This window comes from Vipera ursinii, assembly GCF_947247035.1.
Source record: "Vipera ursinii genome assembly, chromosome: 2".
Taxonomy (NCBI): domain Eukaryota; kingdom Metazoa; phylum Chordata; class Lepidosauria; order Squamata; family Viperidae; genus Vipera; species Vipera ursinii.
The window spans coordinates 96,622,803-96,642,780 of record NC_139513.1 but is presented as its reverse complement, the minus strand read 5'-3'; the positions used below and the strand labels follow the sequence as shown (position 1 = coordinate 96,642,780).

At 37.1% G+C, this 19,978-nt stretch overlaps 1 long non-coding RNA gene across 1 annotated transcript; it reads left to right on the top strand.

Moving 5' to 3' along the window:
• The first annotated feature begins 15,232 nt into the window (after nt 1-15,232).
• LOC310634537 lies at nt 15,233-15,539 on the top strand. The gene is made up of 2 exons (XR_014491247.1): nt 15,233-15,316; nt 15,366-15,539. It is a non-coding gene; the product is annotated as an uncharacterized lncRNA (long non-coding RNA).
• The last annotated feature ends 4,439 nt before the right edge of the window (nt 15,540-19,978 follow it).

The window sequence follows — 19,978 nt, the reverse complement described above, 5'->3', positions numbered from 1 at the left end:
AATATAAGGAAATGAGGTCTGATCTATACAACCAAGCTGTGAAGTATGATTAACCATTTCTCTAAGGCAGGAACACACAACCTTACAGTAGTCCTCAGATTACAACAGTAATTGGGACCAGAATTGCTGTCACTAAACAATGTGGTCTTAAAGTGCAATGTCATATGACTGTCAGTTAGCAGTCCTGGATGCCATTGTTAAGCAAGGATTGCACAGGTCATTAAGCAAAGATCTCATGCAATCACAACTTCAAACTTTCTGCTGGCATCCCCATTGACTTTGCTTCTAGAAGATTGACAGGGAATGTTAGAAATTGTGATTACATGATTGCAGGGACTCTGAGGACCTCCTCCTCATTCAGCAATGTCACAAGTTTGAGGGGTTCTATCCACCCATATTTGAAAATCCAAAATTAAAATATAAGCCTTTTTAATATTCATTTCCTTCATTAATACATTTTCTCTAAAAAGTATTCTCATTTGTATAGGAAAAGATACAGTTGAACTGAAATGACCCTCTACAATCGTTATGTCCAAATGTAATTTATAATTTCATGAAAAGAAAGATACAAGATTTTTGCATTTTCCCTAGGCTCAAGAATTTTCTGTCTGCTCCTATATTATAATGCCCTATTTTAAACTAGTTGAGCTGCACTTGGTTAAAACAGAGTCTCTTAGAATATGAGAATGCAAAAGAATGCAAATGACCACTGTCTGCAAGGAATATAAATCCTTTCATTCCCCACCATCCAGTCAGAGCTGAAGTAACTTCTTGGATGAGAAGCGAAATGTCTTCAAAGAAAAACAAGAAAGTCCAGTTGCCTCTTGAAAAGCATCTTTGGGTTAGAATATGGGACTTTTTCAAGCAAAGGACAAGAACCAGTTGAGAAAATATATATTCTTGAGGGATTGCCCCAACTGATGATACCTGCCTTTAAGATCATGTGATTTGTTTTAAGTATGAGTGTCTATTTGTATGAGTGAATGTGTGTGTGTGTGTGTGTGTGTGTGTGTGTATGTGTGTGTGTATGTGTGAGAGAGAGAGAGAGAGAGAGAGATCGTGCATCTTTCATTCAGAGCTCAGGATGGCATACATAACATTGCCTATTACAATTTTACCTTCATTAGGCAGGTTGAGCTAAGGAACAGCCTAGGAACAGCCTCCCACTCGGAAGGTTGAGAATTCAATCCTAGGCAGCCACAGATGTTCCTCTATCTGCTGCGAACTCCACAAAGGCATCAGGAAGGGCATCTGGGCAGTAAATACTCAGCTCCCTTCAGTTGCCTGACCCAACCCCAAAGCAAAGGATCACAGGGTCGTAAAAAGAAAACAAAAAGGAAGGTTGAGCTAAGAGGAAAGAGTGACAGACTCAATGCCATATGCAACGTGCAACCAGAGTCCTCCCATGCTAGTTCAACTTATTAACTGCTACAATTTTTGAGGTGTATAATGCAAAAGTAATTTGAGAGTATATATGGCATTCTTTATAGAGGAAATCTACTTAGAAAATGTGGATGACTGAAAGATGCATATGGATATATGTAAAATCCAACTATGATTTAAGGTTCTTTTTTCTAATTGTGTATTTCATAGCTGGGACCTCCTCTTAAAAGAAATTCCAAAATAACAAAACTGGACTATTCTATTTTTGAAATATTAACAATAGTATTAATTGGGACAGAAAATCACAATGTTTAGTATAAAGAACTTCAAGACACGACTGTACTAGAGCTCAGAATTAATGCCTGTCTAATCTCTGGGGCTCTGTTAAGTTACCAGCAATACTGAACGATGCTATTCTGCAATTATTCTCCAAAATTGTTATATAGCCTTTAGCCCTTGATGGCCTGGCATCCAAGTGCTGTGCAGATCTAACTCCACTTAGTTTTTTCCAGGTCAGCCAAGTGTTTCAATGTGCTGAAGCAGTTTCCAAAGTATTAATTGAAGCAATAGTTATGATCTATAAAAATATGTGGGAAAGACCCAGTGAGGTACTATGAAGAGATGCTGCCTATGGGATGGTCAAATAAGACAGAGCATAGACCACACTGGGTGGGCCAAGAGGCTCAGAAGGGATCCTCCCTAGTTTCCAAGGTTGTAAAAAAGATGATGGGAGAACTGTACTTTCAGACATGCAAGATTCTGTTAATGTAAATTTTCACAATAAAGTATCGTGAAAGTATTAGTTGGAATAATTAGTTTATCTGGTCATGTTTCCTCTCTGGTCTACTTGGCAAGGCTAACATTATCATCTACCCATGCTATAATTCACACTGGGGCTTTAAGATTCGGAAATGAAGCCAAAATGATACACTATATGCTATGAAATGCCATATATGAAAAAAAGATGATCTAATGTTTTTCAGCATTGCTTAAAGGAAATAATACACAAGTAATGCATTATCTTGATTACTGAGCTGATGGTCACTCCCAGGGTTTCCATTGCCACTGGTGCTGTTTTCAATTAGCAAGAAATCCGGGCCTTAATAATAAGAAACTTGACCTTGTGATTTTCTATGGTTTGGGCTTGGCAACATTTCTGAACTGAGAATGCTACAGTTTACTAAGGAGGTCAGATAATCTACTGTTACTCGCAAAATTAGTTCCACTTATAAACATGCCATATGACATGTCAACAGTCTAGTCCCATGTGCAGCAAAAATTACTGGAAGGATAATTCATAATTTGGAACAAAAAAAAATAAACTAGCAAATATTAAAAGCAACAACTCTTAGCTTCAGCTTGATTAATAGCACTATTGTTGTTTTCACTCATCTATTGATTCTTTTGCTATTTTTATTGACTGATTCACTGCAATTTACCTGGGTTCCCTTGTAATCATATTGAGGGAGTTTATCATCTAATTAAATTAAAAAATTAAATTGACAAAACCCATTATGCTCTCTTATATGATGATCCTTTAACTGTTACTTAACTTCTATTCTAATTCAGGTATTCTACTTAAAGAAGTGTAGGATGTAAATTGTCCAGTAAATGAGTTCATCAAATAAAGAGTCGCTTTAACAGTGAGATAGGTGGCATATGAATTTAATAAATAAATAAAAATAATTTCCATAATACAGGTTTTATTTGGTTCAGCTTTTTAGTATGGTTCATTTACTTCTGTTTATTCCTATTTGTTCCTTGAGCCTTTTGCAAGGCTCAAACTTGCAAATCTAAGTCATTTTTTGCAGCCTATAGCAGTAGTTTCTAAATGTTGAGGTCACTGCCTAGCAAGGCCAGATGCTGAACACTCATAATGCACCCAAAAGTGCCCCAGGCAGAGTATAAGCAATAAATCCCAACTGATTTTTTTAATAGGGTGGGCAGCAACATTGTGTTTTCTACAAAAGGGGGAAAATAGTAACCTTTCCTTCTGGATAGATATAATGATATAAACTCATAACTAAGATAGCCGACATGCTTGAACACAAACATTTTTAAGGTTAGGTTCTGCAAAGAAAAAGCTTTTGAAATGTCTGTTGCTTAGTTAGGATGCAATCAGTGCTTGCAGTTTTGTGAGTGCGTGTGTCTTTGAGTCAGTGTTGAATCCTGGAAATAATTTTCATGGCAAGAGTTCAGAGTAGCTTGCCATTGCCTCCTTCCCAGGGCTGAGAATGAGTGACTGGTCCAAGGTCACCCAGCTGGCTCTGTGCCTCAGGTGGGACTACAATTAATAATCTCCTGGCTTCTAGCCTGTTGCCTTAACCATTGCACCAAACTGGCTATCGGATAAGTAGTAGTGTGGAACACTAGTTTCAAAGTTACACAACCAATTCTCAGAACACATGCCTATCTCAAATTAGAAGAAGCAACCATCATGCTGTGAAAAACAGCAAAATCTACGCTCACTTTTGTAAACGTGCTGATTTTAGTAACTTAACTTTCCAATATAAACCTTTTCTTTATTAGGCCATTCAAATGCAGAATCATGTTTCATGAGATTATCAGAAGGCAAGTGCGGAAAACAAGAAAGGGAAAATCACAGTGCAGTTTTTTACTCTCTCAGCAAGCCTGATATGGTGAGGAGATAAACACTGGGAGTTCTTTAGGTGACTCCCTTTTTATTTAGTGTATGAATGTATCCAGTACACAGCATACATCTCTATATTAAGCAGCTCCTCCAGAATATTAAAACCACTAGACAGATAAAATCTGAATCCAGAGAAAGAGTTCCAAGGACAAATGGGACAAGAAATTCAAATGACAAGATCTTGAACTCCCCTGCTTCTTCTATTTGTTTCCAGTTTGTTTATATAACTAAAACTTAGAAGATTGGTTGGAAAGAGAAGCTAACACTAACAGTTTGACAGCATTATGAATATTGGTGATATAATGCCAAGATACAGGTGACTTAATCAATTTTTCCACTGAAAACATTTGGAAATGTAAGAGCTGCCTAAATTATGCCTGTCAAGTTGCGTTATTTCAAACAGAAACAAATACTAACAATAAAAGACAATGTTTATTTATTTATGTTCTTGTGGTCTGAGGCCAAAAAAACCTCAATATGGAACAAATAAGCAGAAGCTAAAAGAAATAACTGGAAGATAAATAATACTATTCTGAACCAGTTAACAAGTTTAAATACCTTGGAATCATCCTAGAATCAGCACAGAAGAAACAAGCAAATAATATTACTGCTTAAGCACAGAACATCTCTAATACAGTAATGCTATGCACTAACCTCAAATCCAATAATTCTGTTCCTGCTACAACTTGAGTAAGGACAAGGTATTAGTCTTTTTCTTTACAGAGCATAGCTCTACATATATGTTGTTAGGCATATGGTGTTAGCCTACAATGTTGGGCTGAAAATATATTAACCATAATGTTATGACTTTAAGAAGTTAATTGGCCAATGGGTGTGTAAGTGTTCTCATGGCCATAAGAGGGAGCTAGTAACGTAGCTTCTCTCTCTCTCTGAATTCACTGATCTCTACTGTTACTGTTTTTGCTCTGTAAACCTGAACTGTGTATTGACCTCTGGACCGGTAAGAAGACTTTGTATTTGGATTGCTACTTGGACTGTTTATTTTTGACTGTGCATTTTTTGTTTTTACACCACCCTCAAAGTAAAATATTTTTTGCTTTTACAACTCAGTGTACTCCTGTGTGTGACTCTTACTGCTCTCAGTACCCTTCTTTTCTGTGCAACTCTTTGGTAGCACAAGGAGACCTCTGCACAACAAATTCCTTAACATATGTAATCCTTAAAAACTCTTGAACCACTCAAATTAAATAAAATGGCTCTACATTCTCTGATAGAAATATAGTACTTTTTATGCCTGGAAAATAGCTTTTCCTCTGTTCTGGCTCACATAAGAATAGCTTAAGCATTTTTCTTCCCCTTGCATTTTTAATACAGGAGCAAGGTCTACTTTTTCAGATCAATTTGAGTATTGATGATCCATGGGTTGTGATAGAAATTGACAGACCAGCTTATTGCCTGAGTCTGAAATTGTGGGCTAAGAGACAGTGGCTGGCCCAAAGTCCCTCAGCTGGCTTTCTGTCAGGCGCAAATAACTAGGAATATTTGTTGAGTTCAAAGTACAAAAAAGTTTACTATTGTTATCTATACCCAAAAATCTAGTCAATTAATGGTCAAAGCTAAGTTGGTACTAGATAAGGTTCAATGGAATTCATGGGGGGGTGGACTTGGCTCTCTTGGGGCAATGCAATGACTCCAAACTTATGACATGTTTAACTCTGCCTTCCAGCTCAGCCTGCTCTTCTCCTACACATTCATGTCTAAAATAGGACTAGAACTCACAGTCTCCTGGTTTCTAACCTGGAGCCTTAGCCACTAGACCAAAGCTTTCTTAATATCTTAACTAAAATATTGGATAAGATTACATTATTCAAAGGAATTCTTTCTCTCTGTCTCCTCACATTTGTCGGAGAATTTTGCCTCTTTGTAGAAAGTATTTGTTTAGATTATGAATCATTTCAAAAAAATCATAGAGCTTGAAGAAACATCAAAAGCCATTTAATCTATTACACTGTTTGATTCAGGATTTGCCAAAAAATTTCAGATACAATGGCTATCCAGCTTCTCTTTCAAAACCTCTGGTAAAAGGGAGCATAATATTTTATGAAGCAATCTATTGACAATACTTCCTATTTGAAAAATTCTAACTTGAATACACTACTGTGTGGTTTCAACCCCACTGATTCTGGTCCTGCTCCTAGGAACAAATCCATTCTCTCTCCTGTATGACAACTACAGACAAACCCAAAATACTTATGGGCCATCTCAGACAGTTAGCCTTATCTCAAAATGGAATATTCTGGCTTACTGTGAACTTCAGAAGTTGTCTTAAAATTTAATTGAATTATATGCAATGCGATCGATGCAGTCAAGACCTCACAACTAATCAAGGAGAGAAGCAACCTGGAATTAAGGAGAAACTTCCTAACATTGAGGACGATTAATCAGTGGAACAGCTTGCCTTCAGAAGTTGTAGGTGCTTCATCACTGGAGGTTTTTAAGGAGAGACTGTACAGCCACCTGTCTGAAATGGTATAGAATCTCTTGCTTGAACAGGGGGTTGAACTAGAAGACCTCCAAGATCCATTCTAGCTCTATTCTGATTGAAACTGTTAACAGAAAATGATGGAAGATGTTTTTCTTTACAACAATAGTGCTGTTAATGTAATCTACCAGCGGGCCTTTGTTTCAGTGCAGCCTTTCAGAAGCTTGAAAAAGGGATTTGTCTGTTGTCATGGCACCAAACATGTTCTGTCTCAAATAACTCAAGATGGAAAAATCATGCATCAGCCTCTCAACCACATCTGAATCACCTGTTGCTGAAACGCTCATTAAAATGTCTTCCCTGTGACCAAATTTGATTCAATAACTCTGAACAGCCTCTGTTTGGCACTTAGGAGACATACTGTATCTGCTTAAGATATGAAAGTCTGAATATGGAGAGTAGACAATACTTTTTAGAGAAGGATGTTTTTTTCCAATCAAGTTCATCCTGGCACATTTAGTAATACACAGAGCTCTTCTTCCCATTAAAAATATAATTTGATTCTAGAGCAGAGCTTCTCAACCTTAGCAACATGAAGATGTGTGTACTACAGCTTCCAGACTTCTACAACCAACATGCATATTACACAAAATAAATAAAACATTTAGAGTATGATTTACAAAGCTTATGCCAACATGTACTGCAAATTGGTTGGAGTTATAATGGAGGGGGAGGTCAGAAATTAAATATTTACCAATAATATTTTTTAAAAAATATTTTAAAAAAACCATTTTTAGACCATAATATAATGGATACTTTGGCATGAAGCTGAAAAAGATATACTATTTTTATATCATAAAAACAATACACTTTGCTTGGTACTTTTTTTAATGTTACATTGAACACTAATTGTATAACCTCAGTAATTATCTGTCCATTCATAGATAATGCATTCCCTGAAAATACATCTTTGTTTTAAATAAAATAAAAAATAATGATAAGACCATAGCTTTCTTAATGTACTTTTTTAAAAAAGAGAGAAATGAATATGTATTTTTACCTGTTTACGTTGTATTATTGCTAAATAAAGTCTTAACTTAAAAAAAAACTGCTCTAAAACTGGAAAGATTAATTAAACTGTTTCATTTCATTTTCATTCTCGAAATCATTTTTTTTCACAATTGAAATAAATTGGGACAATAACTGCTACAATTCTCTATTATGATCACTGAGAATTTGGGAGTTGCAGTCCCCCCCCCCCAAAAAAAATCTGAAGGACAAGAAATTGGGAAAGATTGGCATGGCTATTATCAGTCAACGATATCTCTGCATTAGCAGAAAAGCATACTTTTAAGTTGTAGCCTTTTCCTTTGGTATGACGGATTCAAAATAGCCCAAAAGAACTTGTAAATCTTTATCAGCATATTTTATTTCTATGGAGATTCTCAGTCATCCAGGTCACAGTTATCCCAAAGGTGCTTTTTCAAGAGGCAACTGGACTTTCTTGTTTTTCTTTGAAGATGTTTTGCTTCTCATCCAAGAAGCTTCTTCAGCTCTGAGCTAAATACTTTGAAGAAGCTTCTTGGATGAGAAGCAAAAAATCTTCAAAGAAAAACAAGAAACTCCGGTTGCTTCGTGAAAAAGCATCTTTGGGACAGCATATGTTAAGCATATCTGTTGAATAAATTCATGCAAACATAAATGGAAACACACACTCCATACAAAAATGAATAAAAAATAGTAAAGTAAGGCAGGAGATAAGAAAAAAAACAACTTTAAATCATACTAACCTTAATCACTATAGCCTCTTTTTTAAAAACTCCAAGCCTGACTTTCTCACTTTCCTCTTTTCTTTCAATCCATTAACCATTACTCATTAATAGATATTTCTCACACACACACACCCAACAGATGCATTCTGCCCAATACACACACAATTTAAAACCAACATTTTTTTTTTCTGGTTTTCATGGCTAACCAAAAGCTTTCAGTCAGCAGAATTGTGCTCCTCCTCCAAAATGTAATTAGAGGTCATGTTCACTTCCAATCCCCTTCTATGAATCCATCATTTGAGATACAGAAGAATAAGGGTTCCATAAAACTCAAATACTTTGGCCACCTAATGAGAAGGAAGGACTCAGTGGAGAAGAGCCTAATGCTGGGAAAGATCGAGGGCAATAGAAGAAGGGGACGACAGAGAATGAGGTGGCTGGATGGAGTCACTGAAGCAGTAGGCATGAGCTTAAATGGACTCCAGAAGATGGTAGAGGACAGGAAGGCCTGGAGGAACGTTGTCCATAGGGTCGCGATGGGTCGGACACGACTTCGCAGCTAACAACAACAACAACAACACTGTAAACCCCCCTCCCAGAAACCTTGATCTCTTCTGATGCTAGCTGCTGTCAATTGCCAAGCTGAGTGTCCCCCATTCCCTCCTGAAGCCTGATAATAAAAGAAGTCAACTTTGATGTGTATTTCTTGGATACTCTAAACTCCCAGGTATCTCTGAATTCTGCCAGTTAATGAAAAGTGTTTGTGCACATAAAAAAAGAAAAACCACACACACACATGGCCAAACACAAACAAGTTGAATGAGAATGTGGTTTCAGCTTAGTATTCAACTTGAGAGAAAGCTAGATTTGTACATTTCTTAATGTATTAATTCATTTTACTTCTATTTAACATATCAGTTAAAACCAATGCATTTATGTCACTTTTCATCAGTTCAGGTAATGCCCATCAGTAATGCACAGTTTCTTCTCTAATATTAAATCTTAACTATATTATAGCCTCATATTTACCCATCAAACTAATTCCCTATGTTTTAGATTCTTTCCCAAAATTACCATAACCCCAAGAATTTATACTGTGTCTTAGCAGTTCTAGAGTATAAAATACTATAAATGAATAAACTGAAATTATACAGGCACACACACATAAAATTATTAGAAGATTGAGCAAAAATATCTGCTATGCAATGTTATTTCAAAACGTAACTTCAAGCAAACCTGAGCAGCCTTCATTTGCCAATTCTAGAGGGAATACTCCTGATCCTAAAATAATGAGGAAGAACAGATCTATAAAAATGCCCCCAGTGGATCACAACTCTTATACCAATCAGTGAAGTATCCTGATCAGATTTGGGTTCATTTTTTACCTTTATGATTGCTGCAATTCCCATTCTTCATTTCATCCCTTAATGACATAGTAGAATCTCCACTTGTTCTTGAGCTACTAAGTTGTTCAACATGTCTTTTCACTGCAGCATCAAGTGTGTTCATATTAGAGGCAGTCATATAAAGTTGACTAGGAATGCTTCAAACTATCAGAATTTCTAACTGTACACAGTCTGTTGCAGCTATATTCCTAGAGTAGCAAGAACACTCCTAAGGAAATCCAATCCATGAGCAAAAAAATGAGTTTGAATTCCCTAACTAAATAGGCTTCATTTGCCATATTGGATGAAAGGATCAGTTACAGGTGCACGAGGAGATCATTTGCATACATTACTCACCTGCAACAGATACAATGTCAAGAGACAGAATATTATACCCATCCTTTGTTAATAATGAAAATGACTTCAATATACTGCTGAATGAAACACTAAATGTACTTTCCCCCCCTTTCAATTCTATTAAATCACTGGTTAGATTGCAAATAGTTTAGAGTACAACAAACAGAACATCACAATTTAGAATTCTTTTTCAGTGTAAACCTGTAAACCTGAAATAAGGTTAAATAAGCACAGTCTTTCAGCTTTCCAACTATAGTATGATGATAATAATTTAGTTTAATTTATGAAGTTGCTAAAAGTATGACTGAGTATTTATTTTTTTCTTTAAACAGAGAAATTACAACACCAACAAAAATATAGTTGTAGTATTATAATAAACATAAAATAAACTAAATATAACAAAAAAGAAGAAAAAAATACAAAAATCCATGTAGTATCTATTTAGCATCAGAATGGAATTAATTCAACCAGTAATCTATTATATTTCAACAGTATACAATCAGCTTTTTCTGTAAAAAAAAAGTGCCAGAACTCACACACGTCATACAACCCCCGCCTTGCCTACCCTACAAGTTTACCTTTGTAGTTAAAAAAAAACCTTCAATTTTTAGTGTATCTAAAAGACTAGGATTTTGTTGAAGGTAAGTTAATATTAGTATTAATATTACCATGCACTGTGTGGCTTTAAATTACAAGAAGGCATTTTATTAATCTTTTGGGATTTTTACCACTGGCATACCCATTTAATTTAATGAGTGAAAATGTCAGCTTTCTATGTGGAATGAAACTGGCCCAATAAAACAAAATTTGGTTGCTTGTAAAAGATTGAATTATTTTTAAGAAGTTGTCAAACACAGTGGAAAAATTTACATTTGGAGTTTAATATGGATATTGACTTGAAACAAATTGAAGTTGAAACTTTGTCAGTGAACAGATTACTTTTAATTTACCTTTAAGTTAAACCTAATTTAATAAATAGATCTGATTAAACCCCATACTGTAGGTCTACCTTTACATCTGACCAATACATAATGAATATATATTATTATAAATAATAAAACCTCCAAATCACAAGACATTGGCTTTATTCTTATTCTTCCCCTCTGCCCTTTGAATATAAAGTATAAAAGACTAAAAAGAGATTTTCGTAGACATCCCAGCCTTTGAACTATCCAATGAACAGAGACAGCAAAGTTTCACTGTTGGGCAAGCTTCCATGCCAGCCGCCTTTCTTTCCTCTTGCTTCGCCTCTTTTTAACCACCCCCTACCTTCTGTAAGGGAAGGCAAAAGGCTCGCTCACCCTCTCATGCAAGATGGCCTCCATGTTTATGTGTCTCTCACTGCCATTATCGGCTTCCACACCACATGGTCCGACCCAGCCAATCAAGCCACGCTCTGGATGTGGTGCTCCGGCGCCTCATGGCTTCTTTTGGAGGAGGCAGACAGCGCCAGAGCAGACCCCACTTGCACCATACTGCCAGCAGGGCATTTTCAAAAGCAAACAAGGATAGGAAGGGCAACAGTAAGAAAAGAACACAACTCTGGAAAATCCATCGAAAAAAGGTGCCGGGAAAAAAAAGCCCTGAGTATAATAATACTAATTTATTAAATTTATATGCCACCAACTTCCAGCATCTTTATTTATTGCTTCATTCTATCATTTTTAGTATAGACTTTTCAAAAATAGGAAATATATAGTATCCTGAATCCATTTCTTAATATTAGGAGCATAAATGTATTTCAATTTATGTGAGATTAGTATTTCTGAAAAGACCCAGGCTCAATAAAACCAGAGGCTTTCATTAAATGATAAATGTATAGTTTGTCTTCATTATATTTATTTCCAAAATTGTATTAACATATGTCATGATTTGAAACCAAAATTAAACTACTGCTGGCAAGATTAATCATATGACCCCTCAAATTTCTTACAATGCCAACACAAAAAAGGGGATGTCCAATCTTTTAAAAATATTTTTTGAAGACTCCAGCAAACATGAAATATTTCTGGATGAATTATCTTTATATTTAAATTATAAGAAGTATGTTTTCTGAAAACCTGGAACAGATATTTTTCCAGGATAGCATATGCCAGTTCTTCATTCCATGATTCAAGTACTATAAGGCCTAAGCTTCATTTTATTTTTAATAGTGTGTAAAACTGAATTGTAAGAACTGCTTCATCTCTTAAGGATCTTAAGATTCCAGATATTCTTGTGGCTGCTAAAACACACTATTGTGTTGGTTACATGCCTACACTATAAATGAACCCAAAGAGGGCAATATTCAGAAAAGTTCTCATTCCACAAGAATGTAGATGTTAAAATAAAAGCCCATTAATAAAGCTGAAATTCTGGTAGTTTAAAATCACCTACCTTACATGGCAACTGCAATTTGGTCAAAGATATTCAATAGGTTTTGGCCTGCCATAAAATATTTCTCATTAATTTATCATTTATCTGTGTAAAGTGTAAAATAGGATGTGTGTGTGTGTGTGTGTGTGTGTGTGTAGGTCTTGGCGTATTCGGGTCTTTTCCTGTGTAAGATTGATAGTGTCTTGGTGACGTTTCAACGAGGTCCCACTCGTCATCTTCAGGCTGGTGTCTTCGGCTTCGTGCTTGTGCTAGCAAAGCATGATCGGAGCTGCCGTCTCTCTATAAATATTGCTGGGGGTGTGTGGGGTGCTGGCTTTGTTGCTGTAAGCGGGTTGGTTGGCTGTGTTGTTACATGTTGATTGGTTGATGGGGTTATTGTTTGTGGATTAGTTGGCTGTTTTGTAACATCCTGTGTGGCAGAGGTGTTGGCTGTGTGCCCATTAGTCTTTTGTGTTGTAACGACCTGGATAATGGGCTGTGTGATGACATCCTGAGCTCTAGTGTAGTAATATCCTGAGTTCTGTGCTGCAACATCCTGGGTGGTTGGCTGTGTTGTGACATCCCGAGCTTTAGCATTGTAACCTCCTGAGCTCTGTGATGTAATGTCCTAAGCAGAAGGCTGTGGTGTAACATCCCAGGCTTTGGTTTGGTTTCGAGTTTGCGGTCTGGCCTTGTGTTCATGGCGTGTATAAGTTTGCTTTGTGTGGGGGTCAGGGGGGGTGCAGCAGCTGGAGATGCCGCCGTGGTTTGGCTTCTGGATGGTGGTTGCATTTCGTCTATGGGGTGGGTTTGGGTTTGAGTCTGGTGAGGATGATTGGTGGTGGCGTCCTGTGTTGTGGGTCCGGTGTCGGTTTTCGTGGCTGGAACTCGTTTGTTGACTAGGGCTAGTTTCCAGATGTCTGGTAGGCGGGAGGTATCGTCACATTTATTCATGTTGTGGGGGTGTTTCTCTATTTTGATGGCTTCCATAATTATTCTCTTGTTGTAGTGTTCAGTTTTGGAGATTAATTTCGTTCCTTCAAAGTCAATTTCATGTCCTGTTGCTTTAAGGTGCTGGAAAAGGGAGGAAGTTTTTTCTTCTTTTCTGACTGTGTTCTTGTCTTCTGCAATGCGTGCATTTATTCTCCTATTAGTTTGTCCAATGTATGTGGCTGGGCAGATTTTGCATGGTATTTCATAGACTCCTTGGTTTTCAAGCTGGATCTTATCTTTGGGGTTTCTTAAGATGTTGACTATTATTTTCAAGATGTCTAAAGCCTGGATTTCATTCTTCCCTCCCCTCCCCCGAATCTCTAAGCAAGCTAAGAAGCAGTAATGGATGCCATAGCATAGCATAGCATAGCATAGCATAGCATAGCATAGCATAGCATAGCATAGCATAGCATAGCCATATTATCTTAGTCTTGTATTACTAAACAAAAACACCAACAAACAAAAAGTCAAGTATCCACTCATTAAATGGCTTCTATTTTATCATTTTATGAAAGTAGGGAGGTCGTACCAAATTTCTACACTTATTTATATAGTGTATGACTGATACCATGGCACTAAAAAAGACTTAATTTTTTCCAAGCATACTAAAAGTTTGTCTTTATGTATATATATTAAATAATCAAAAGTAAAATTAACATTGAAATTTAATGAGAGCACAAAAGAGCCACCTTATCAAAAGTAGCAAAGAATATGAGTGCTGCAACAATCTGAAGTGGATCTAGCAAAACTTCCTGGAATAAGAAAAGCAATTCATACTCCTTGAACCTTTAAATTTGCTTCACTGAAATCCAGGTCAGTATTGTGGCAGTGGAATCTGCAGAGATTTTGCAAGTGCCATTAAGTCTGGAGACCCAGACACCATTGACCCCAGGAGGCTGATACTGAAATAAATACAAATTGATAAGGAAAATATATAGAGGTGCCACATCACCCCCTTCCTGAAGATACTAAGAAATTTTCAAGAGATACCGTGGAACACTTAGACTTTAATAGCTACCCTTCTCCTTCTATGTCTGCTCTCAGAACACTAAACAATTATGTTTAAAAGGGATTCTTGGCTTGACAAGCAATTTTATAGTGCTTTCCATTTCCAGAGTAAATTTAAGTCAAAGAGCAGGCTAAAGTAAAGTAAATACATCTATAAATAATTCTACCAACAACGTAACTCAAATAAAATACCAAATTGAAATGGACCCCATTGAATTGAAAAATGAACACCTATTTATTTTCTGGTAATCTGTTTGTCAGATAGATGGACTAATTGGCCTGCTATTTTACATGGTTTAATGGATGGCAATTTCCATCGACGGATGCTCACCATCACCTATAGAAATTATCATATTTTTTGTCTTATAAGTTTGGAATAGTAAGGAAATTATTTAGGAAGTTTTGACCCTATGAATCTTCTATGCTCCTTCAATAAGCCAATAGATGCAGGTCAGATAAATAGAGTAGCATAGAATTGTCTTGCTTGTGCTTTAATTATACTGGAAAGTGGGAGGAGCCCGGGTAATGGTTTTTAAGGAAAAGATTAGCCTGGTAAAAATCCTTGAATGCTGGCAAGCTCAGTTCTCTGTCCATGAAAACACTTTTTATACATCCAGAGTAGAGGGTTGTCCTTTCAAAAAGATGATATTGATTTGTAGAGGGGGAAAAACACTTTAAAATCTGCCATTTTCTGATGAATTTATTTTTAAAATTCCATTTATATCCCGCCCTTCTCCGAAGACTCAAGCTTAGCAGTAGCCTTCATTCTTTTTTTTTTTATTGAAAAGTTTTAAAATACAATTTTCCTTTAAAAAAACCCCCTTCCCCCTACCTCCTCCCCCCTACCTCCCCCCTCCCTCCTCCCCCCCCTGCCTCCCCCCCTCCCCCCCTCCCCCCCCGACTTCCCAGAGCTGAATACGAGGTATATATATAAAAAGAAAAAAAAAGAAAGGCAAACATAAGCAACCATGTACTAACAACTATAAATTCTAAAATCCATCACTCTCTAGCTTATATAGGATAAAACAAACCTTGGCAATATTAAATATATATAAAAAACTAAAATAAAAAAGAAACACTTTCTAGCTTATATAGAATAAAACAAACCTTAATAATATTAAATATACATTAAAAACAAGAAAAAAACCCCAAAATAGAAAGAGAAAAAAAACAGAAAAAAAAGGAAAAAAGAATTATTCAAATACTATATAATACTTCTCAACCTATACTTGTCCTAAATAGACTCCATCCATTTTGTCCATTCCATGATATAACGTTCTTACAAATAATCTTTCAAATTAACCAAAATCTTCGCCACCTCAACCAAATCAGAAAACTTTAAAGTCCACTCTTCTGTAATCGGCCGTTCCTCTTCCAGCACATCTATAATTATTCCAAACAATAAAAAAGATTGCGAACAAAACTTTAACCTCCATTTGGAAATCTTCTATATATTCCTCCAAACTTTAATCCAAAAAAACTCACCCTTTCCACAAAACCACCACATATAAAAAATATATTGCGTCTACACCCAAATCTTTTCCCACCTCCCATACTTGACTATGAATACGTCGTAGAAATTCCATAGACTTCTGCAAATCCTGCTATTTTCTCTTCTTAGATCGTTTTGCAGCAGCACGCGTCACCCTCTGTTCTATAGAATCATCCGACGAAGTTGTATCTTGATCTCCTCCAACACCGTTGTCTTCTATCTGACCACCTTCGACCTCTTGATGCACTCCTTCTCCAGATCCCTTTTCAGCTTCCAGAAGTGTTAATGGCGTTGCATTTAAAACATTATTATAGAAATCACGCGCTTGCATCACAGTAACCAGACGGTACCTTTTACCTTCGTGCGTCACCATCAACCCAGCTGGGATCTCCCATCTAAACCTTATATCTCGTTGCTTGAGCTCTTGCACAAGAAATGTAAAATCCTTCCTTCTCCTTAAAATCTTTGGAGGAATTTCTTTTAAGACCAAAACTTCTTGATTAGCAATCACAACTTTAGTATCATAAGCAGCTCGTATAACTTCATCTCTAGTTTCCCTTTTTGCAAAATATACCACCACATCTCTAGGCAACTTTCTCTGTCTAGCAATCCATGAATTCACACGAAACACTTTATCCATGCCTCCTTTTATTTCAGATGCTGGCTGTTTCAACACTACTTCAAAAGCCTCAGAAACCAGCTGCTTTAGATCTTCCTTGGTATTCTCCTTTAAGGCTCTAACTCTAATGGCAAACTGCATCTGGTAATATTGAGCAAGACTCAGTTCCTTTTCCACTTTATCTTCATTCTCCAATACTTTTGCTTCTAATATAGCATTCTTTTGAGTCAAATCTTCTAGCTTTTCCTCCAATTCTTCCACACAGAGAGCCACTTTACACACTGAAGACAAGATGTCTGCCTTCATCACTCTGAACTTCTGTTCCATCCTCTCCTCCATTCTCTCCTCCAATTTCTCCAATTTCTCCTCCATCTGTACAAATCTATCATTAATTGATTCCAAAATTACCTGGGTGTGTTTTTCAAGAGCATCTTGTAAGTCCTTTGATGTCAATACATCAGGAGGATGCAGCGCCTGCAGTAATGATTGTTGCACAGGAGAAGTTCCAGCACTCTGAAGAGTTTTAGGGGGTGGTTTAGCCGCCATCTTTTACCAAATGTGACGCACTTTCACTTCAGATTTATAATCCAAAAAAGTCCATCAAGCTGGAGAGTAAAATATAATAATCCTCTTCACCTTTTCCTCTTGTATCGCTCTGCCTGCTCCTTTAATCCTTAGTCATTCCTTCAGGCAGGGGTGGTCGCAGACGCCTGGCTCTGCTCCAAGAAATCAGGAGCAGAGGCGCCGGCCAGCTGGGAGCAGCCCAGGCTACGGGGGAGTTCAATCCTTCAGCCGCCCAAGCCATAAGCTCAGGCGGCCCTGGAGAACTCTACCCCTACCTGGGAGCTCGCCCCCTTCTCTTCTCCCGAGGAGGGGGCTTCAAATTTGCCCGAACAGCTGATCGGCGCTGTTTCGGGCGAAAAAACAACAGCTGAGCCGCGGGCAGCCCGGGAAGGCTGTCTCCGTCGCCGCAGAGCCACCGGAAGTCAGCAGTAGCCTTCATTCTATGTATATGCCTGCTTATTAGAGCGGCATTATTACAAAGTCAACTTAATTGCCCCCAACAATCTGGGTCCTCATTTTACCTACCTCGGAAGGATGGAAGGCTGAGTCAACCTTGAGCCTGGTGGGATGCGAACCTGCACTAATTGCAGGCAGCTGGTGTTACTTAAGGAGGCATTAGCCCACTGCTCCACCAAGGCTCTTTTTTGCAGTCTAGTCTGTCTTGCTGTAAAGTAAATGGGTCATTTCTGCCCAGCAGTACTGTTTGTCATGAAATGCATTAACAATCCTCTAGAAAGAAATGAAGATGTACAAAAATGAACTTTAGTTACTAATTTATTGTGTATAGTTTGGTATCAAAGCTATTTCTGAACTGCAGGGTTGAGATCTTCAACTTATATACATCAGAGGAAATGAGAGACTAGGGTCTTCCAAGCCATTCTTAGCAAATTTTGTTACTCTTTATTAATAATAGCAAAGTGATTTCATCTTTCCAATGATGGCTGGGAAGAAAAAAGGCTAAACATCTTTCTTTTAAATAATCCTAAATTTATGTACATGTGCATGACTTAGCTCTGTGTTGTTTCATTTTTCTTTATTGTAAAATAACTTGAAATTGTACAACATCCTGAAATCCACAAATAAGATGAATTTTTGGTACATAAAATATTTTAAAAATAAACAATTGAGAGCTTTTTTATTTCCTGAGAGTAATATAGACTCTTTGTACTTCTTCAGAGTTTGTTTTTGATCTTTAAATCATTTTTCAATTAATGAACTTTTTTTGATTTACAGCTTTATAATAAAGGAGATATTTATCTAATCTGCCTCAATGAGTATCTTCTCTAAAGAAGATTCAGGAAGTGGCTCACAAGAGCAACCATTATTTCAAACTAACAGTCAACAAAAGCAAATGTAAAAAGAAAACAGACTTCCCACTAAATAGGACATCTACTCAACTGTGCTTCTAGCATGGTCAAGGAATGAACAAAGAAATACATTTACCTGTATCTTTCTTTAGACTTTTTTAATGCACTTTGTATATTCTGTAGTCCATGAAGATCTTAATTTCCCTATATAGGTTTTTAAGTGATTAGTAGTTTCATCCTTTTACCACAGGGCACAACAAAGGTACTATTATTAATTTTTTCTATTCAGGATTTAATCTTGGATATTTATGTGCTGGCCTGACATATGTCACAAAGAGAAGAGAATCAACTTCTTTCAGCAATACATTGATGAAGATTGTCAATTTTCACTGGAATACTCTATATGGAGATGGCATGGAGATTGTCTACACAACATTAATTAATATCTTGGATTAATTAATCCAAGATATTTGTCTCACCAGCGATCTAAAACACAACTCCAGGTGATTCAGAACAACAATAAAACCAAAGTATAAAAATCATAAAACATATTTTTATGTTTTATAAAACAATATTAAACAATTTCATCTTACAGACAGTTATAATACATGTAAAACTCTCCCTAGTCAGAAGATTATACTAATTACAGGATAGTTTCAAATGTAGGATTTCTAGTTTAAGGAAACAGGGAAAGTATACCTCACAACACCAGAGGTAACTAGGTGAAACTGATTTTCTGAAACCCATTTCAATCAAGATTTCATCCAGGATATAGAACTGACACTGCTTTGTCATCTTTGTAGATTGTTTATGCTACCTTATTATGCTGCCCTTGAGGACCACCCGGAGGCTCCAACTGGTACAGAATGCAGCCGCGAGAGTTGTGTTGGGAGTCTCCCGATACTCCCATGTTACACCTCTGCTCCGTGAGCTGCATTGGTTACCAGTTGTCTTCCGGGTGAGATTCAAGGTACTAGTAATGGTGTTTAAAGCCCTACATGGCAGGGGTCTGGAGTACCTTAGGGAACACCTGCTGCCGGCGTCAACTTCCCTCCGCCCTGTGCGTTCCCACAGAGAGGGCCTCCTCAGGGTGCCACCGGTCAGAGAATGTCGATTGGTGGCCCCCAGGGGGAGATCCTTCTCTGTGGGCGCCCCGGAGCTATGGAATCAGCTACCGGTTGAGCTCCGGACGGCGCCCGATCTTCGCTCCTTTCGCCGCGAGCTAAAAACATACTTTTTTGAACAAGCTGGCCTGGCCTGATGGGGGACTGGGGGGGGTTGTTATTGTTATTTTATTGGGGTTTTTAGATGTATTTTAGTATGTGGGCATTTATTTAATCTAGTTTTAACTTTTGTAATCCTGTATTTTTATTCTTGCCCTGTTCACCGCCCTGAGTCTTTCGGGAGAAGGGCGGTATAGAAATATTATTAAATAAATAAATAAATAAATAAATGCTGTCATTAAGATGCTGGGCTAAAAACCAGGAGACTGTAAGTTCTAGTCTCACCTTAGGTGTGAAAGTGAGCTGGGTGAGTTTGGGCTATTTACTCTCTCAGCTCAACTCACCTCAAAAGATTGTTGTTGTAGGAAAAATAGGATGACAAAGTAGTATTAAATATGTTTGTTACCTTACGTTATTTATAAAAATA